Genomic DNA, 23108 nt, shown 5'->3' with positions numbered 1-23108 from the left:
AACGATGGGAATGGAGCTAGAGGGTATTATGCTAAGCAAAACAAGTCAATGAGAGAAAGACAATTATCATATGACTTCACTCCTATGTGGAATTTAAGAAACAAAACAAAGGATCATAGGGGAGGAGAAGAAAAAATGAAACAAGATGAAATCAGAGAGGGAGACAAACCATAAGAGACTCTTAATCATAGGAAATAAACTGAGGGTTGCTGGAGGGGAGGGCAGTGGGAGGATGGGGTAACTGGGTGACAGGCAATAAGGAGAGCACATGATGTAATGAGCAGTGGGTATTATACAAGACTGATAAATCACTGACCTCTACCTCTGAATATACACTATACATTATATACAATATATACTATATATTAATTGAATTTAAATTAAAAAAAAATAGAACTTTTAATAATCACTCAAAAGCCTTTCCCTACACCCAGGTTTTAGAGGGATTCAGTCATGTTTTCTTCAGTATACATATAATTTTTTAAATTTTTTCAACTTCTAGAGCTCTGAAGCATTTGGAGTATGCTTTCTTGTACATTGTATGAGGAATATGAATATGGCTATTCAGTTTTCTCAACACCAATTTTCATACAAAGAACTATTCATGTCCATGACTTAAGATACTTAATTTTATTCTATATTGGATTTCTATAAATAATTGGTTTATCTTGGAGTTGTAGTCTGTTCTAGTGGCTTCTGTTTTATGTAGGCAGATGCTGTGTTTTTTGGTGCACAGGTCTTCGTAATTGTTATAACCACTGTAGAATATGGCTTCTCAGGTTATAGAGAGTTTTCTGTCTTATTCAATGCCTTTTGGTTTGAAGTTCACTTTGTCTGAAACCTATAAGAGTTTTTGCACTTATGTGATTTTATTTTTTTTCACTTATGTGATTTTAAATGTCACATTCATTGTACTGTCTGATTAACACATTTTTTGATCACTAGCACAGCTTTGTACTAGAAGCATACAATGACAAGTAATTAATTGGAAGCATGACGTGGAGAGTTTGCAACTCCTCTGTGTATACGGCATGGTAACCCTAGAGAAGCAAGGAGATATTGCAGTGAATAAGCTTCTTAAATGTTCTTTTGCATTATTTGTGGTGGCTATAATTACGTGTGGTAAAAGAGTTAAATTGGTTATACAAAGTCTAGTTAACACAGTCAATTGAATGTCTTTGTCCAGAGATTTGTTTTTCTGTTCATTTAGTATGATTTTGAGAAGCTTAAAGATCTTATAAGAAAACTAGGATAAAGTATATAGGCAGGCATCATTATTCTTTCATAAGGGAAAATTCATAGAAATAAAAATAATTGAATTTTTCAGTTTGGAAGAGACTAGATATGACAAAAATGAGGCTCAGCAAGGTGAAAGGGCTTGCCTAATCACACAGCTAGTTAGCCCCAAGTCCCTCCCATCATGCAGGCTGTTTCACTTGTCAAGTGCTCTTTTCATGTTTCTGTATTCATTACTGTGCACCTCAGAGGGCCATCTTCACCTCACGAATACCTTAGCAAATGGAAAATTTGTGTGCCCAAACAAGCCTATATGACACACAACATGCTTTATTTTTATCCTTTTTTCATGGGTCATTTATATAAGAAATGAAATATTCAAAGTGTACCCACCTCAGTAAAAATAAGGCGGGGGGGATGGGCAAGGAGAAAACAGAGGGAATGGGTGAAAATGGGTTTCACCGCCTGAAAATAGTCCCTGGGTGCCATTATAACGATGACTAAACAGGCAGGTGATACGTGTGTGGGCACTCGAAGCCCCCACCCCTAGGGATTGTCATTCTAGTCAATCTAAAGGACCTGAAGTGATCACCACCGATTTCCAGGCTGACCAAGAAGATCCTACTGGCTTAGGCTGGAGGATGGATGGTGAGTCAACACACATACGTGTGCATGTGTGTGTGTGTGTGTTTTAAGAAAAACTAGTCAAACCACCAGACTGAAAATCGTTCTGAGGTAAAAGCTGTTAAGAGTCATGTAGAAAAAAATCTCGCCTGCTTACTCACAGGCACTTACAGCAGCAGCAGCAGCAGGAGCAAAAAACAGAGGCTAATCAGAAGGAAAAAAAAACCATACCCTAAAAATGCTCCAATGGAGCAACAGCCGTGTCCTAGAAAAGGGGTGTCCTGTGGCAACGGAGAATTTAAATCCCCAAGAGTCATTGAAACTGTGCCCGGTTTCTTTCACTCTCTCCCCAGTTCCAAACCTTGTAAATCCCCAGGGAGCTCTTTGTGCAGAGATAATTTCTCAAGACTACTTAGAAGGTACATTCATACATTTATAGGAAGGCATGTGATGATGGTGTGTTTATGTGTGAAGGAGGAACAAGGAATCTACTGGTCTGTTTTCAAGAGAGAAAATTCAAAGAATTTTCACATTACCACCTACAGACCAGGACAATGCCTTCTGGAAAAATAAACACCGCACCTTTCATGGGTTTTCAGACTGCAATGCAAAATTCAATTATATATTTTAAAATCCCTATCTGGATTGTTTCCTCCTGCAGGAGAAAGTTTCTGTAAGTAGAGGAATTGCAAATGCAAATGGAAAAATGGGAAAAAAAAAAAAAAAAGACAAAAAGGCTCCTTATAGTCTTCAGTATCAGGAGATTCTATTCTAAGCTATTTACTAAATTCTTCTTGTCATTCTCAATTGGATCTTCCAGGCTGTGCTCCGACTTGTAAAAGAATAGGGACAGAACGAAGTCTCAAAGGCAAGTCCTCTTCTCCACACCCCTGGGAATACCTTAGAGCTCACAACGGGTTAATGAAGAAGGCACTGATTCTTGATCTCATGGATAAAGAGCTCACCAATTAACAAGCCCACAGGAAAGCACAAAGCAGTTTCATATCAAAACAGAAAAGCCCTGCAATTTGCAACTGTCCAAAAAATGCATGATATATCAGGAAATAATGGAGAGGAATAGAAATTTTGAAATAGGCTCGGTGCATATTTAAAAGTGCCTTTTTCCAGATAAATAATTCTAGATGAACAATTTCATACACACAGAACATTTGAATAATTCCATAGAATCCATTTTACCAGATCTTTCTGCCTAATTACAAGTCTTTGAACCAGACAACGGTACTTGAAAGATCAATGCCCGGCTGCACAAAGCATATATAAGGCGTAATTAAGAGGACGGCTCGACAGAGCACTGGATAACATGCATATGGATGTGTGAAGTCCTCACATATGCACACTTTCTATTTGTGATATGTGCCATGGAGACATACATTTCCACTGTCCTAAATGTCTCTGGCTGCCATTTTGTAAATGAAACAATCAAATAAAATGGAATTTTTAAAAAGCAATACAAGCAAGCTTCAGATAATGCTTGAATCTCTGCGTATAAAATCAACCCAAACTACATCTGGGAGTATTTATTGCAGACCATTCTGTTATTTCCTATTTAGACCAAAATTTGGTGTATCTAGGAAATAATGTGGATTTTAATTTTTTTTTAAGATTTTATTTATTTGACAGAGAGAGACACAGCGAGAGAGGGAACACAAGCAGTAGGAGAGGGAGAGGGAGAAACAGGCTCCCCATTGAGCAGGGAGCCAGATGTGGGGCTCAATCCTGGGACCCCGGGATCATTGTCTGAACTGAAGGCAGACGTCCAATGACTGAACCACCCAGGCACCCCAATAATGTGGATTTTAAACAGGGGCCATAATTTGTTCAACTTGCTTCTCAGTTTCTAATGCTAAATTAAAAGAGTCAAAGATTAATACCTTGGACTACTCAGGAGGTATATTTGTACTTTTCAGGAAGGAATATGGTAGAGTGTGTGTTTAAGTGTGGGCATTTCATTTGTGAACTAGGAAGGTATACTTAATCTCTGGGAGGCAAACAAATGGAAGTCACAGATACTGGGTGTTCTCAGCCCTCAGGGGAGGCAGGACTAAAGAATGTAAGAGATGACAGGCAAAAAAAAGGCATCTAAGACATCGGCTGGCATCAAGGACATAAATAATAAATAGTAAATTAATGTTGACCCAATAAAGTGACAGGATTCACCAACACATTAGATAGGATAAGAAAAAGTATGAGGAGTCAAAAATTGCAGGAAAATGAAAATTTCTGCCTGGACTGTTGGAATAATAGACTGTTACAGAGTTGCAAAGAGCCATAAAAATAATCCGGCCCAATTCTCCCATATTAAGGAATGAATCGGGGTTGGAGCCACGAGCGGCCACTGAAGGCCACGGGCTGAAGAGCCCCTGCCTTCTTCACCATTTCCACTGAGCCACACTGTCTCCAATGCCTAGATCCCACTCACCCAGTGAACTTTTCTTCAGTAAGATTGCAGAAAATTAATGGGAAAAAATAGCAGAAGACATCAGAATCTCTACTTCTTTGCCCTTTCTTATGTGTATATTTCTGCTAGATTGAGAGGAGGATGGCAATGGTTATAAAATGCTTATGAAGTAGTATATCTATAATATGGTAATAATTATGTTTATTAAATCAGAGGTAATATTTGGACCTTATGACTTTCAGTGCAATTAAATAAAGGACATGTAACCAGAAGGGTAACACACTTTGTACATTTGCAATTAAGGAGAAAAATACAAAGCAACTGAATGGGAAATGCTCTTTTGTCTCCTTTCTCTCTCTGTTCCTACGTGTCATGCAATTAAGATGTAGTTATTACACACTTTTATTTATCAGTATTTTGAGACCCTGATGGCTAATAAATGGCAAAAAGTAAAACCAAATTTGTATTTATTAAATAACGAAGGGATTGCTCCTTCATTGCCAGGGGGTGCTAAGCTGGGATGGGAATGATTGAGCTATAGCACTTTGACCTCTGCTTGCCGGTGGGCCCTGGGTGACCTGGGGCACGAAATGCTTTGGTCTTCAGCTTCCTCCTCTAAAACACTGACACGGTTGAATCAAGAATCTCTAAAGTCTCTCCTATAGCTCCCTTATTCTTTCATTATTCTCTCCCTCGTATTTTTGTTCTTTATGAAAATGCTGAATTCTCAAAAGACAAGCAACTCTCAGAGGAGAGGTATTAATGATAAGCAAGAAAGAAAGTGGTAGTGGCTATAGAAGGTCAGGATTGTGTGTGGATTTCAAGGGTTCAAAGTCTCTCTGTCCCTAGGATGCATGCTGGACTGTAATTATTTGCAGTGTTTAACCAGAGAACTGTTAATTACCCTTTTTATTATAAAACAGAAAGAAGACTGACTTTTCTAAATTTGATTTTTGGCTGAGAGACTCTTTGCCAATTCCTTTGGACAATAAATTCTGAATAGTGGTGTTTTAGATCTCCCAGACAAATGTTTCTTTCATGCAAATGGGTGGGGATGAGTGAATTTCAAAATGTCATCATTTAAGCTACCATTTATTCTACTCTATTACAAATTCAATAACCTTGAACCAGAGTTAATAGAAATTCATGATAAGTAATAAAAATCAAACTGGCCTCAAGTTACCATGGCTTCAAATATGACTATAAACTACCAATTCCTCAATTTCTCTCCCCAGCCTAGATCTCTCTACAGAGTTCCAAGATCAAAAAGACAGATCACTCCACCTGGATGCCTTCCTAGACTCAAACTGCACAAATATATCCATCACCTTCTTCCCGCCCTCCCAAACCAGCTCCTCCTCCAGAGTTCTGGATTTCTGTGAATGTTTCCATAATCCAGCCCGGTGCCTGAGTGTGGCTCCATGACACTCTCCTCTCCATTGCCCCAAATACTGTTGATTCAGACCCTCAAGATCATCCTAAACAATCTAATCTTTCCTACAGGTTACACCTTAATCCAGCATTCTAAAGTGAATGTCTGATGATTTTCCCACCAAAAGTTCTCATCCTCCTGAGCCTTTGGCAAGTTCCTAATATCCCATATGCTTTGTTCCCTTTTTACAGTCTTTGCATAGATCATCCCTTTTGAGCGGGAACGTCCTTTGCTCCCTTCCCTGCCAGGCTAACTCCATTTGAAACTCAACTCAGCCTTCTACTGCTCAGCCTCAGCCTTCATGGATTAACCATTTATCTTCCCATAATATGATAGGCATCCTTCTAGCACAGTCCTCACTATATGGCATTTAACTGCTATTGGACTGTGAGGCCAGAAGAGCACTGTCTGTGTTTTATTTATGTTATCGATTAATGCCCAGCATAGAATAAATGTTCAATAAATGTATTGAACAAATCTGTATGGGGCAACAGGTCTAGGAGGTGAGTAATCCCAGTCCAAGGTACCTGAAACAGTTCAGGTCCATCCCTCCCGTCCCTGCCTAATTCTTCACTCACAAAAGTATCCACATGTGGACAATAAATTAAAGGGTCACTGTCTATCAGTCCCAATACAAGGTATACTTCTAGCCTTATTAATTACCAATATCATTTAAAAGACTTATCAGTGCATACATAGGGAGAAATCTGAAGGATGACCACCAAACTATGTCCTTGCCCAAGTGCTAAAATTTCAGGTGACTTTTTCCTCTTTTTTGTTTTTATTAATTGACTTTTCTTTCATTCCTTGCATATGCATCATTGTTACCAAAATAAATCTACTTTGAAAAAGCCCACCATATAATTTATTTCATGTGAATTTTTAAAGAAGATTCAGCTTTATCTTCACAGCTATGGAAAATGCCAAGGTTCTTTGAATTTTAAGTCAACTAAGCCTATGACAAAATGGTCCCATCACAAAGATAAAGGACATCTGAAGTTTGTGATTATATTCACAAGTATATGTCATCCAAAACTTCATTCCAAGAAAAATGAAACAAAACTAAAATAAAATAAACAGTTCTGGTGGTCAGAATGCCAGAATATCCAGACATTTGGTTGGAAGCGGCCGCATAGGGTTGACTTCCACAGCTGGTGATGAGAATCAATGCACAGACCAAACTTTCAAAGAGTAACAGCATATGGAAAACATTAAATGGAACATAAACATTGCTAATCAGAATCCAACAGAGATAATCTAAAAAACATCCTCTTGTGTGAATATGCTTCCACAATCAATTCTATTTTGCAGGGCAATGGCTTTTATCCCTTCAAACAGCTAAAGCTTAATGGAATGTTAGTCTGGAAGAAAAGTAATCATGTTTCCTATCAAATTGTTATAGTCATTAAACATATATGGCAAAGCATCATTGGTTAAGAACTTTTAGCTGGTACTTAAATATAGGCTAATAATAAATTTTTGATCAAGTTACAATTCCAAAGAATGTTCCTGACCAATTACTTTCAGTTCTCTTCTTCTATTTTCTAGCTGACTTGCAGATGCATCAAAAAGCGAACACTACAAGCCCATTCGTTCTGCCTAAACAGAGATATTTAAGAAATCACCTCCAGCTTTGTAGATCTGAAGTTGAAACAGTTGCTTACATCTCTTCCAGAGTTGACAATTCCTAGCAGATGAATGGTTAGTAGGTCTTGTACATCAACTGGAAGGGGGATGATGGTGGAGTACATCTTGGTCTGTCAGAGGCTTTGGCCTTTTTTGGCAGTGGACTGGGAAACATAGCAATGCTCTCCACAATCTATTTCTTTAAAACAGATAGAAAGCTGGCCTCAGAGAAAGAAGTCTCCCCCACTAACCAGAATCAAGATAACTCTCTGATGATAAGGTAATGTGAAGTTACAGAAATATGTGTTTAAATTCTGTCACATAACCTTCATCAATTTACTTAAATCTCTTAAAGAGTTCCTACAGAACACTGGGTTTTGGTTAAATCAACAGTCCATCACCTAAAGTATAGAGCATAATATATGAATAAGCTCAAATGTACATTTTCACTTAAATTTCCCCTTGGGAGATGAATTTCATTTGATGGCAGTGATAGTCCATCCGCTCAGAGTGACATCCTGCCAGGGCTCCAGAAGTCCTGAGGGAAGCTCTCTTCAGGGAATTACAACATCTGGAACTAATATCTGAGAAAGAGGCTGCGTTTTCTCAATACCTACCCTCTTTCACACTTTCTGTCACATTCTCTATACTTTTTGTCCAGCACAGAGTGCTCCACAGAGCATCAAATTGATATCACCAACTGACTTCTGGGGATTTCCGCTTGAATATCTGACTGGAACTTCATACTCAGATTCCACCCATCTAAACCAGATGACTTAATCAGCAGCCCCCACCTCAAAGCCAGTTCTTTCAAATTCTGAATCTTTGTGAATGGTTTTACCATGTGCACAGTTAGCAAAGCCAGTAATCCTTACCTCATCTTTGATTATCTTCTCTATCTCACACTCCCTGAACCAATGTAGTCGCCATTTTGGTTTATCTAATATATCTAATTTATCTAATACTACCTCCTAAATGTTTCTTGCATCATCTAATGTTAATTCCATGCCACTCCCATTTTGAGTCACTATCCCCTCTATTGAATTACTCCAATTAGCTTCCTAAAGGTCTCCTTGCCTCTTTTATCACCTCCATAACTAGTGACCTCCTCAATCTGAGCTCTCCATATTATGGGCAGAGTGATCATATTAACACCCAAATTATCAAATCATTCCCCAGTTTAAAACTTTCTGTGCAAAACGAACTGGAAATGGATTAAATATAAGACCTGAAACCAAAACTTCTAGAAGAAAACATAGGGTAAAAGCTCCTTGACAATTATTTCTTGGATACAATATTGGAAACACAGGCAACAACAAAAGCAAAAATAAACAAGTGGGACTCCATCAAACTAAAAGCTTCTATACGGCAAAGAAAATAATCAATAATATGAAAAGGCAACCTACTGAGTGGGAGAAAATATTTGCAAACCAAATATCCAAAAAGGGGGTTAATATTCAAAGCGTATAAGGAACTCATACAACTCAATAGCAAAAACAAAACAAAACAAAAACCAAACCCAAATAACCCAATTTTAAAAACAAACGAAGAAAAAAAACATGAGCAAAGGACCGAATAGACATTTCTCCAAGGAAGACATATAAATAGTCCACGAGGAAATGAGAAAGTGCTCAACATCACTAATCATCAAAGGAACACAAATCAAAACTACAGTGAAATATCACCTCATATGCTAGAATGGCTATTACCAAAAGGACAAGAGATACCAAATGTCAATGAGGATATGGAGAAAAGGGAACCCTACTGGATGATTGGTAGGAAGTACCATTCACAACAGCCAAGATAAGAAAACCCCAAATGTCTGTAATGGATGACGGAATAAAGAAAGTATGGTGTTAACACACACACACACACACACACACACACACAAATATTATTCACTCATAAAAAGGAAGAAAATCTTGCTATTTGCCAAAATGTGGATAAACCTGGAAGATATTATGTTAAGTGAAATAAGCCAAACACAGAGATACAAGTAATATATGATCTCACTTATATGTGGACTCTAAAAAAGTCAAACTTATAGAACCAAAGAAACAATAATGCTTGCCAGAAACTGGGGAGGGGGTGCAGGTGGGGAAATCTTGTCTAAAGGATACAAACTCTTAGTTATAAGATGAATAAATTCTTGGGTCTAATGTGCAGGATAGGAATTAAAGTACATAATACTGTATTATATATTTGAAATTTTCTAGGAGAGTAGATCTTAAGTGTTCTTATTACATACATACAAAAAAAGTAACTATGCAAGGTGATAGATCTGTTAATTAACTTGATTATGGTAACCATTTTAGAATGTATACATTTATTAAATCCTGTTCTACATCTTTTTTAAAAAATCATTGTACCACCTAAATATATACATTTTCCCTTTTTTCCAATTTTTATTTAAATTCTAGTTATTTAATATATAGTGTAATATTGGTTTCAGAAGTAGAATTTAGTGATTCATTACTTACATATAACACCCAGTGTTCATTTTAACAAGTGCCTTCCTTGCTACCTGCCTTCTAGCTCATCCCCCACCAACCTCCCCTCCATCAACCCCCAGTTTGCTCTCTACCATTAAAAGTCTCATAGTTTGCTTACCTCTCTCTTTTTTTTCCCTAAATATATACAATTTTTGTCAGTCAAACCTCAGTTAAGCTTGGTGGGGGGGGGACCAACTCTGTGCCCCCGGCCTTATCTGTCTACTTTTCTCTCTTCTTCCCCTTCCCATCTCTATCTTGAGTTTTGTTCTCAGTTACACAAAACATCTACCACTTTATAGGTTTCTTGTCCTCCCTCACTTCTGGGCCATATATTCGATCACTGCTCTCTTCACCTAGTCAGCTCCTACTCATCCCTCAAGCCCCAGATCATGCTACTTCCTAGAAGCTTCTTCCTTGTATGTACCCCCAAAGCATCTTATCCCTACCCTCATCTTCTGAATTTTAATTTACATAGATTATATACCTTCCACATTTGTCTCACTCCCTACTGGGTTCCTAGGGCCTAGCAAGTCCCTGGAAAACATTATTATCCAATAAATGTTCACTAAATCAAAGTCTGAGTCTTGGATCCTTTTCCTTCTATATAGTAGTTATTAAATCCTATGCAAGTCACCTCACTACACTGAACTCCAGTATCCTTTTAGTAAAACGGGATAATAATACCCATCTCACAAGATTATGCTGAAGGTTAAAGAGCTCACATACACAGGACCCTTGGCATGGTGCTTGACATTGATAATGAACCTATTGTTCTACAAACTGGTGACCCAAGGGTCAATTCTGGCCTGTTAGATGTATTTTGTTAACTCAGACTGTTATTTAACTTTGAATGGTTTTGTATAAAAACTTGAAGTTTTACTTTATTATGAAACAAGGCTAAGAGCTGACAGCCATGAATGAATGCAACATTCAGCCAGAGCCAATAACATCAACCCTTTCTGAACAAAACACGGGGTTCAGTTTGCCACAGGCCTCACTAATCCTTGTGATCTTAACCCTGACCTGCTTCTCAGTTTTAGACTGTGCATAAGACCTTTGCTGTACAAAATTATGGAAGACCATTGAGATGAAAAATATCAACACATGTACAAGATTATACCTACTACATTGGAATTCAGTGTAACTAGCTCTTTCTCCAGATGGCCCACATGTTTAAGCAGCAATTAATTTACAAATATTTTCAGCTATCGAAAAATTCTAGGACTCTAACCCGGGGGTCAGCATTATCACCTCAAGCAGAGGAAGGTACAATGTTCCTTTTGTTTTAGAAGCAGACTGTATGAACTTAGAGAAATGAACCTGGAGAGTGCTTCTTGGAAAACAATTTCCAAACCAGCTTCCACAGGTGGTGCTAAGGGGTATGCTGACCTCACATAGCCCAGGGGAGTTGGCCTTTGCTCAGTTTCTTAAAAGAAAGATGTCAGGCCCAGTGAGCCCCCAGAGGGAGATCAGTCTTCCTCCTGGCACTTGCCATCAGCTGCTGGTGGCATTTCTTCAAATCATCCAGGCATCCTGTTGTGCAGGGTGGGGGCACCCCAGGCTCGTAGCCCACAGAGCCTCTGACTGTGGGATCTCCTTCTTAAAGTCCTGGGATGCTGGTGTTTCATTCCGTCTGAAGGGGGCTTCCCATGTGGTCTCTGATGTTTGGCTTCGTTGTGTCTCTTCAGAGTACAGAAACCTGTGTGAGGAGCCTGATGTCGGCTTCTCTGCAGATCAAACTACAGCATGCTTCAGTAACAAGCTCAGAATTCAGGGTTGCTGGTCAACGCTAATTCTGACTCTGATCCTAATTCATGATTTGACCAAGGGCTAATCAAGGGGCTTTTGTGAATCCCATTCCTCTTTGATGTTTTGGTCAACTCCTGAGTTAAAATAGGTGATTCACACACACACAAATATATATGCACATAAGAGGGTTTATAAATACACACATAAAATCATGCTTTAACTATGACCCAGTTTAATGTAAGGACTAGGAAGCATAGTGGTCTTGATAAAACCAACGGATGTATTTGATAATATTTCCACAAAAAAAAATAAGAAATTTATTTTTCTGACCAAGTTCTAAGACTCCCTAAATCTTGAAGAGATATTGGTGGTGTCTAGAAAAATTTTCTCCTTCAGTCTCATAGTAGAGGTTGTATTTATTTCCACGAAAGTGTTAACATAATAAATAAAGTACATTAGATCAATAAAGAAATATTCATGACAAAATAAGAACGAACCTCATTTATTCTAAAGATTTCTAAAATATTTCCTAAGGAATGTGAGTAAACTGTCCTTGTCCACTAATCTCTAATGCTTCTTGGAATATAGTACCAAATTCCCCTCTCATGGCTCCCAAACAAAGACACATTAAGGGAAATCTTAATCTCAAAAGTGTAGAATTCCAAGTCTCCTTGTCTCCTCTGGGTTTAAAAACAAAAAACAAAAAAAAAACCCCACACACCAAAAAACAAAAAACAAACAAACAAACAAACAATAGTTTTCTAACAGAAGCAGCATTTCAGGAGCAAAGACTTCAGGGCTTGGTGTCTACATTTTACAGTCAATAAGAAATATTGTTTATAACTTCACGGAAGGTAAAACATTTCACCAAGGGCAAACATTCATCAAGCAATGAATCAACATCCAGTCACCTTTGTCCCTATTCACATGCAGATAACGGCCCAATTTTCCTACTTGTCATTATATGTGACATTTAAACCAAACTACTTTGGACCTACAACACTACTTAACCCCAGGCAAATTAAGATCCCAAACAAACCCTTGCTAATACCTCAGGCCCTCGTAATCTTTTTCTCTTTCTTTTTAGCAAAGCTTGCCAAGAAAGTATACCAAATTCTGCTTGACAAAATGCTTCAGAGAATATACTTTACCCATGCAGAAAAACACAACCTAAAATTGCTTCTTATTGGTAGGTAATGAATTTGGGATGATTTTCCAGTTGGAGATTTTATTTTCTTCCCTCTAAATGTTTCCCCAGGGTAAGAGAAGTAAAATTCCAATCAGACAAGTGGTCTTTTTAAAACTGTATCAAAGTCAAATGAAGGACTGGAACTACTACTACATAGTTGGGTAAAATTAGCTTCTTTACTATGTTTTTTAGTTGATCTCATCCCCATTACCTTAGATAATTAAGAAACAAAATCTATCTACAAAATTAAAAGGACTGTGAAAGACATCTAATTACTAAGCAAATATTTAATTCCTTTTAAAGATCCGATGGAATGCTAAAGCCCATAAAAACATATTTAGAAAAAATATATCAAGTATAGAGAAAAATACAGTGTATATATAAAGTATAGGACATATTATAATATCAAATATAGAGGATATACTTGAGTTAAGAAACAAAAAATATTTTCTTAATTTTTTAAAGGAAGCATTAACAAATGGAATGAAACAGTCTTTTCAACTGACCAATAATTTTCAGAAGCTTTCAATGTATTACATTTAAACTATTATTCAGGCTTTGTTGTCTATACTTCTCAAGTATAATTATGTCACTTGCTTTGGTCATTTTGCTAAATACCTTTCACTGAGCACCTTTCACAGAAGATGCCTCTATTCTATCCTTTTCATAAAGGTGTTTTCTAGTCATTTGATTATGCATCCTCCCTCCAGCCCCCGCTGCCCTATTTAAATCACCTGGTTTTTTATTTTTGTGTCCTGGTCCCATCAGAACAGAAAACTGATCTGCTACTGCAGAAGTATATGGATATTTACTGAATACATACTGTTTACTCATGAACATTGCACAAGCGATTACACTCTTCTCTTTCCCCATTCCCAGGCTCTGGTTAATGGGTAGAATTTTCCATTGGTCCTGCATTTGTATAAAAAGCCCACAGACTGGCTGTGGCTCACGGGGCACCGGTGGTGGTAAAGTTTGTGGACCCATACCCTCAAGCTACTTCTCGGTTAACCGCAAATCTGGTGTAGCTGATTACATAGAGGCAACAGCATGCTTTCATTTGTCCCCACATGAAACCTAAGATCTTTTCTTTTGTCCAGCTACCTTGTTCTCTCTCTTAACAGCTTTAAAAAAAAAAAAAAAAAAAAGATATTTGAGAATCTATGAAAACTCTTTTCTCAAGGGTACAAGTCTGAGCAGACCTCTCTCCCTGGACACACAACAAAATTCAGCCTTCAGTAGTTCAGGGCGAGCCTTGTTGCAATAGGCATTGTGCGGTTTGATGTCATCCTGAAATCCCACACAGGTCCCATTGCAAAAGACCATTTAAGCAATTTCAGGTTGCTGCATGTTTGGTGGCAACGTGCTACTTCAGCTGCAAAGGCTCTGGGTAAATCCCATGAAATAAAATGGTAGGACATATCCAACATGGTGGGAAAATGGAATGCTATGATGGTGGGAAGATTTTATTGTAGTTTATTTTCTCCATCCCAGACAGAGGGATCTGGGAGACTGGGAATATCTCTGGAATCTGAATAAAACTTGTCAGGATTGGGTTCTGGAGTTAGGAGGATAGGTCCACCTCTGGTCCAACTCACTTCAGGGTCCTCCCTGCTCATCCAGGTCCTGAAAAGAAAGTCAACTCCACAGGCAAAACTAGTGTTAACCATGAAAAACTGCTGCCATGATCAGTATCTTGAGTTGGCGGAGTTGCCCTCATTGGTGTAAAGTGAAAGTCTCCGAAAGAAAGATGCGTGACAAAAGCCTGACCCCGACCCTGTACTCCAATCTCTGGCCAGCCCTCTTCCATCACACCTTCATTTCTCTCCGCCAAGCAATTCGTTCCTTCCAGTGTATTCTTGAGCTTATCCTGGGACGAAACACGGAGCCCTGCATGCAAAATATCAATCTCTTGCAGGTGCAAAATGCCAGCACTAAGTATCTCCATCTCTCCAAAAAGGCGAGTAAATAATCATTCACGTGTCCATTGCCACAAGGATTTGCAATATCAAATAGAATGTCAAAGCAGAGAGTGTGAAATAGATAAGAGACCGTTAAGTGTTCCTCATGGAATAATGAATACATTTGTTATTATGCCATGATGCGTTTACTTGCTAAATTTCTTGTATCTGGGGAAGTAATCAATATCTTTGCAGAGTTAGGCACACCTAAGTGGTCTGTGCTTTCTGTTTCTCTTCAGTGACTTTATTCTGGGGTGACAAAGGTGCCGAGGGCAAGGAGCTAGCCACTGGGATGCCGCTCACATGGGCGCTGAGCTCCCACATACCAGACCAGCCAGGAGGGGTGGCCCTGGAGGAAATGGGTAGGTTTCAACCTTCCATAGGAAGGTTTTACAGAATCAGGCTGTAAGGTTTTGCAGCCTCAGTTTGGGATTATTTATAGTAAGACTGGGGTTGGCATAGCTATTAGAAAGAAGACAAAAAGTCAGTTTATTTGCTCTCACATCGATGTTTCAATAAAACACTGCTTTGTTTTCCTGATCTGTAAAAAGGAAGGGTGGGGCTAAACGAACTTGGCCCTGGGAGCTGGTAGACTTCTCTCAGAAAGAAGGTCTTTCAGGGAACATACAAATGAGAACCTTGAAGCTTGAATGTAAAGGTCACATCTTAAAAACGCAGGGCATGAGGAGGGTCATTCAGCCGCTGAATAAATGACTTATTAACCTTGAGCACTGCCACGATTACAGTGTCCTCTAACTTGGACTTTCAAAGACTTTCAGAATCATCTAAGGGAAGGCTCCCATTTCTCAGCTGAAGAATCTGAGGCCCAGAGAGGTGACATTTCTACTAATGGGGCCCTTACTCAGGGCATTTTTTTCACAGCTCATATATAGAATTAAATGCACTAAGAAGGACAATGAGGAACACGAGAAAAGCTGGAAACTAAAATCTTTTTATCAGCTCCTTAAAGTGAGAAGGTTTTTAAAAAAATTGGATTTTTTTTTTTAACTAAGAAATAATTACAAGTGCTACATGCATTCTTACAGTGGGCTGCAGTCTAGCTCATTATTTTCCTCCAAAGAAAAAGAAAAAAAAATGTGTGATGTGTATATAATAACCTCATTGTTCACTTTACAGAAAACAAAAAGGAAAGTTTTAACGAAAGGTACAATTCATTATTTCCGAATCCATACAAATTAAACAGAACAATAACATAGGAAAATAAATCAAACATCTTCATGTTAGACTGTCATTATTAGAACAAAAAACAAGTACCCTAAAAATGGGATTTTCTTCTAAGCATCTTATAACTGAATTAAGTGAAAAATCATTTTAGTAAACATATCATGAATTCAAACTCCAGTGAAACAAGAATTTTAAAACTTACTCAAAGTTAATAGGTAAAGGGAATAGATTCTGTATTGCACGCCTCCCACCAAACACTAAAAATGTAACGGCCAAAGTCTTGCAATAGCACACAGGGCAGAATACCAAAGAAAGCTCACAGCAGGGTTTTGAGACAGCTGGATGTTAATCATGTACAAAACTCTTAAAAATTTAGGATCTGAATCATCATTTTAAAACACACACTCTCTCTTTAGACATTTTGAAATTTTATGATGAGAGTCTAATCATCCAACCATTAAATTTCCGAGCAAAAAAATATTGCAAAAGGCAGGGGGAGGAAGAGTGTTGGAGAGTTTGCATCAGGCAATAAACAAGTTGGAGAAGCAGCCTGATATGCAGAATACTAACATATGCTCCAGCTCGTGCCTCCTCCTGAATGCTACACTCTACCATGTCTAGAAGGTCCACCTTCCAAATGGGGGTGACTTTCTTGATCACACTCACGGATGACATACATTGCCAATGAGTCAGCTCCTAAATTTAGCTCCCTGGCAACTGGACAAGGGATTGTATCATGTACTGCTGATGCACAGTTTAATGGTGAAATGGGGGAAAGGAAATTCTTGGGGGAACTCTCCCAAGGTTGGACTTCCAACTTTGAACCAAATACCTTAGCTGTAAGAGCTGAACATTGAGTAGGCTGTTCCAGGCAAAAAACTTCAGGGTTCAGGTTAAAAATCTGGACTTCTGGGTGCTAGATCTAGAAATGCTCATTTATCATTGTCCAGCTATTATTAATTTCTACTGGAAGTGAAAGCAGGCTTACAGAGGATTAAGGAGGCCAAACCTACTCTTACTCAACTTTTTTTTAAAGATTTTATTTATTTATTTGACAGACAGAGATCACAAGTAGGCAGAGAGGCAGGCAGAGAGAGGAAGAAGCAGGCTCCCTGCTGAGCAGAGAGCCCAATGTGGGGCTTGATCCTAGGACCCTGGGATCATTACCTGAGCCGAAGGCAGAGACTTTAACCCACTGAGCCACCCAGGCATACCTCTTACTCAATTTTTAAGTTTCAACAAGAGTTCAGTGAATCTTCAAAGGGCTATTGGAGGAGTTGAAAAGGCAGAACAAAAGAAGCTAACATTAAATTGAAAAATACTTAATTGCTAAGCTACAAGATAAGCATTTGAGTGATCTTTTTAAAGACAAAGTGCCCAGGTCTATCTTTGGAGGTCATGGCTTTGATACAAAATCTTGCAAAGCCAGTGGCCATTTTCTTGACAACTTTTCTAGGTGTGCTTCCATTTCAATATTAAGGAAATGACATCCTAGAAATGTATTTCTTTTAATAAGGATACTTCCCATTGAACCTGTCTTAAATGGAAAGAACACAAGGATACTGGTTTCTTTGGGTAAATGTTTAAGTTAAAATGTGTGTTTCTTTAATTTGTGAGGAAGATTTTAGCATTTTAAACACATTCTAGGGTTGGTTCCTCCATGAAAACTGGCTAGATTTTGCAGAGCTCTGCTTCATTTTATGTTTATCATCTCTTACCATTAAGCCTTTTTAGCTATAATATATGTGGTTTCCATCATAAGCTCTTCTTTGTTCCTTCTCTACCCTTAAAAAAGAACCTGCAGTATTCTTGGCCTTTACTGCCAGCAGCAACCTTTTCTAATAAAAATAAATCAATAAATAACTATCTCAATTAGAAGTTGTCTCTCCTAAATGGTTATTAAAGATTACCTAATACCAGAATAAAACAAGAAAGAGCAGTAAGTGGAACAATGAGATTGTGTCAAGAAGCAATCATATGCAAAAAAAAAAAAAAAAAAAAAAAAAAAGCATGGGGACCCAAGATTGGAAGATAAATGTATAAACAAATAAGTGCATTCAGTTCTGAAGACACAGGATACATGGAAGGAGAGAGAGGAGGATGAGATTTAATTCTGACCCTACCATTTTCCAGTTTTATGACTGTGGGGAAGTCATTTCACTTTCTTCCACTTGTGCAAAGGGGATGAAGACATTCACGTGCCTCTTTAAACATTTCTTATTGTAAAACTATTCACATACACACAATAGAGTAGTATAATGAATACCATGCTCTCATCACTCAGAATCGACAATTTTGGAGATGTTAACATACTGGCTTCACTTATTTCTTCCCTCCTGAAGTATCTTAAAGCAAACTCCTAACATTGTATTTTTTTTATCCCTGTATACTTTAGCACACCTTGATGAACAGTATGAACACTTTCTTATAGACTCACAAAAATTTAATAATTCTTTTGCAATTACTATGTATCAAAACTATAATTCAAATATTTTTGTCTCAAAATTTACTTTTTATAGTTAGGAAAAAAAAAAAGATGACCTATACTTGAGGTTTTAGGATATAGGCTGCCGACCCAAATAGAATGGATGTTCAAATTGATAAACCTGAGTAACTGTTACCTCATGATGTTCCAAGAGTGAATATATATAAATCCTTCCAAAGAAAGATGCAAAGAAAACATTCACAAGCACATTTTCAACTCTTCTTAATCAGAAAGGAGACAGCTGTGAGGAAATGCAAGTCTTATGCTAGCCTCTACTATTCCTATAGGCCTCTGGCTAACAGAATCTGGAAGAGGTAGCGCCCCCACTTTGCTCAAGGAGCCCACAAAGATGAAGATGAGTCATGGGTAACTTCTCTGGGATCCCCAGACAGAAGCTCCATTCTTCGTGACCAGTGTGGGCCTAGCTTTGAACTATACAGGCAGCTTAGGGAGAGACAGGTCTTATTGAAAATGCCATTCACACTCATGAACATATACATTGGCTATATGGAATAAAACTAATATCCTTATGTTGAAAATACATGCATTTTCATAGACCCAAATACTGGATAATGTTCAGCATTTTTAAAATTAGAAGCTTCATTAATTGTGCTCTTGTATTCTGTTAATAATTCATATAACTACAGTATGATACTTAGAATGGTAACTACCTTCTAGTTAGCGATTCTGGCTTCCTGGCCAGAATCTGGATTCCAAGACTATAAAAATCCAAAAGAGGTTAGAAACTGAGTAACTTTCATTTGCCAAGTACTTGCAATTTACAGCTTAAGTGATTAACTTTGTTTCATCTATCTTTACCAGAACACATAGCATCCTGCCTGCACGGAACTTGTCAACTGATGTTTGCGTATTTGTGTTAATGACACTATCCTACTGGGAAAAATCAGTCAGCATTTGGTGTGACACAAATTAATAAATATATTTCAATACATTGGCCTATCAGCTCATCAGATAAAAAATGTATTAATATATTTGTTTTCTATCAAGATGCATATACAAGTAACACAAAATAAATTTAACAGCACTATCCCTGAATTCTAGAAGGTCACCATCTACAACAGAACATACTCAAGTTGACAGACTCAGGAAGAATAACTGTGCACATAATTGAGTCCGTAATAGGGCTATAAAAATGTCTGGCATCAAGGACTGAAACATCCCACATTTATTTGCTCAAGGATGACTTGGCCAACCAAGTCACGTGTGTCACGGCACAAACAGTCACCTGGGGCCCACAAGTCACAAAATAGTGCCACACAGCCTAAGGTAAGCCCTGCTGGACCCAGCTGAATTTTAAAGCAAGCTTGGGATACAGGTGAACATCAACACCAGCACATACCAGACACTCACGTCTCACATTCCTAATCAAGTTTTTCAAAGCAGTTCCCTTTGGCTGTGATTCATAGAATGGATGAAGAAAATGTAATTATGCTACTTTAAAACAAAATCAAATTGCCAAAGTATAGGTCTAGGCAGAAAAATATCTTGATGTAATTCCTTTGAAGCCTTTGGTGAACAAATGGAAAAATTTCAGTAGTGTAGATAAATGGACTAATGTTCCTAACTGACATATAATAAGTAAGTTACATGTGCCATAACCATCCTATTTCTTATCAAGAGGCAAAGCATTTTCAGAGAGTCATTTTTTAAAATATCATCAAATGTGATTCTTTTCTTTGCTTTACACGATATTCCCCCCCTCCCCCAAATATTTGGTGGAAAGAGAGAGAGATAGCACATGAGCAAGCAGGTATAAATGGTAATGCTTTTCTCTGTAGTCCCCATTACCATTACTAAATGTAATTGAATGTATTAGCAGGTCTCTGTAGGAATGTGATATGCTAACACACTCTAATTTTCATTAGTTTCTCAAAACTGTCATGCAAGGAATTTAAAACATGTGCATGAGAGAAATTAATAATGGTTGGTACTGAACAAAAGTATTAAACTGGCTTAAGAAAGAAAAAAAAAAAAAGCAGAACTTGCCTAGGAAAAGGAAGACACTTAAATCATCCACAGGAAAGCCTTCTGATGACGGACCACCATTCATTTTTCTGAAACAGCTGCTCTGCCGAAGAGTGGTAACAAAGAAGGCTTCAAGTCCCCATCATGGTGAACATCCTTTTTTTTCCCCCACTATTGTAGATATAGGGGAGCTAAAAACACTGATGAGATTAAGGGTTTCTCTCTCTCTCTCTCTCTTTTTTTTTTTTCCCCAAAATGAAAAGGTATACAAAGCTGAGTGGTTTTCAGTTAGACTACATTTCTGTTTGAGAAGACAGTCAATGGAAAAATCAGTTTCTGCTAAGAAGTTAATACCTGGGCACTGTGGGGAGTTTCAAGATGGCAGCCATCTTCTGGTCCTTCATCCCTTATATCTAACAAGCACATTAGGATTTAAGTATGCTTTCAGGTAGTGTTTCTTCCTTTCTTTCTTTCCTTTTCTCAGATTTTATTTATTTGACAGAGAGTGAGAATGTGCGCACAAGCAAGGGGAATGGCAGGCAGAGGGAGAGGGAGAAGCAGACTCCTGGCTGAGCAGGGAGCCTGACATGGGGCCAGATCCCAGGACCCAGGGATCAGGACGTGAGCCGAGGGCAGATGCTTAACTGACTGAGCCCCCCAGGTGCCCCTGGAGCATTTCATTCTATCAGTGAAATGGCCCCAAGGGAGATAAGTAGGTATTATCCACTGAATAGATAGGAAAACTGTGGTTCAGAGACATAAAGTCATAACCTGCCCGTGATGACATAGGTTCAATAGGCATCTGAAATTAGTTTACTCTGTTACATGTAATGTTTATGAAGAGCCCTTTATGTCCCCAACTCTTTGGCACTGAGCTGAATATAGAGAGGCACCCCTCGCCCTTCCTGGACTCCCTCCCTTGTGGCTATGGGATTTCCCCTCTGTTTAAGATGAGGAGGGTCTGGCAGATGGAGCCCTGTTGCCTGGAGTGTCTTACTGGCCCCAGAAAATGATGGCTGTCCAGGCTTGGGCTGCTCTGTGCCAGATGAACAATTCTCCACGGTCTTCTAGCACCCACTTTCAACCTGATGCTCAACCACTTCTCTCTCTTTGCTATCTCCATGTGGCTGGAAGATTACTGCCTGGGATGAGTAATTCTAAGATGTATCCCTCTATTTACTTAGAGTGTTGTTGCTATTGTTGGGATGTGTTTGTGTGTGTGTGTGTGTGTGTGTGTGTGTGTATTCTTCACTAAGTCTATTGCTTGGTCTGAATTATAAGTATATTTAAAATTAATCTGCTGACCATCTCCTAACATGAGGTAGCAGCAAGAGACCATAGGTCCCAGGGGTTAGAGTTTAGCTCACACCATGAACAGTAACATTTAACACTGGGTGGTGGTCGGCCACATGACTGACCCTTTAGAAGGATTATTAAGTGTAAAAAAGTTAAATAACTTGAGAAGCTAGATCTTCACCCAGGTCTACCTGACCCCAGAGTCCAAATACTTAATCACTGGGCAGCAGCACCCCCAGCTACCTTGGCCACAGAAGTAAATAAGAACCTAGATGTCCATCAACAGACGAATGGATAAGAAGATGTGGTATATATACACAATGGAATACTATGCAGCCATCAAAAGAAATGAAATCTTGCCATTTGCGACGACGTGGATGGAACTAGAGGGTATCATGCTTAGCGAAATAAGTCAATCGGAGAAAGACAACTATCATATGATCTCCCTGATATGAGGGAGAGGAGATGCAACATGGGGGGTTAAGGGGAATAGGAGAAGAGTAAATGAAACAAGATGGGATTGGGAGGGAGACAAACCATAAGTGACTCGTAATCTCACAAAACAAACTGAGGGTTGATGGGGGGAGGGGGGTTGGGAGAGGGGCGGTGGGGTTATGGACATTGGGGAGGGTATGTGCTATGGTGAGTGCTGTGAAGTGTGTAAACCTGGCGATTCACAGACCTGTACCCCTGGGGATAAAAATATATTATATGTTTATAAAAAATAAAATAAAAAAAAAATAAAAAAATAAAACCAATAAAAAGTGACAGACACAGGAATATCATGACAAGGTATCTTATTTTTGATAATCCAGGCCAGCTGACAAAAAAATGAAAATGAGGGGATTTTGTCATTTCTTTCCTATGGTTTCATGCAAGTATCTTGACCACATGCTCATAACAATGAATTACGCGGGAGAGACTCTAATTTTTCAATTTTTGGTGGTGGATGTCTAATTTCTCAACTCTTGATAAGGCTGTCATCTCTATTTGCTTCAAACATGACTGAAAACCTCCTGAAAAGGGACGTTTCTTGGTGTTCGGAGGAAGTAAGTCCTCCTATATATTACATAAATTTTCTTGCATTCTCATAGCCCCTCGACCTTTCTAGATACACCAGTCATTCGTGCTGTCCTCTTCTTGAAACTCCCAGATGTAGCCACCTGCTGGGCACCTTGCCAGATGTCATCCTGCCTTCTAATAATATATGAACATATCATTTTTCCTGACTAAACACCAAACTTAAGACACCAAAGACTTTACTCAATGCATCTCTATATGCCCAGCACCTACTACAGTGGCCAATACATGGTAGACAATCAAATTACTCTTGGTTGAATTAATTACTGAGTGAAAGCCCACACAGATTCTACTGTAATAATAGCGTCAAAAATAAGTTTGTATCACAAAGGACCCCAACCCAGTGGC

Source organism: Enhydra lutris, unplaced genomic scaffold (assembly GCF_002288905.1).
Source record: "Enhydra lutris kenyoni isolate GAN:26980312 unplaced genomic scaffold, ASM228890v2 scaffoldscaffold17, whole genome shotgun sequence".
Lineage (NCBI taxonomy): Eukaryota > Metazoa > Chordata > Mammalia > Carnivora > Mustelidae > Enhydra > Enhydra lutris.
Note: the sequence above shows the minus strand (reverse complement) of the source record.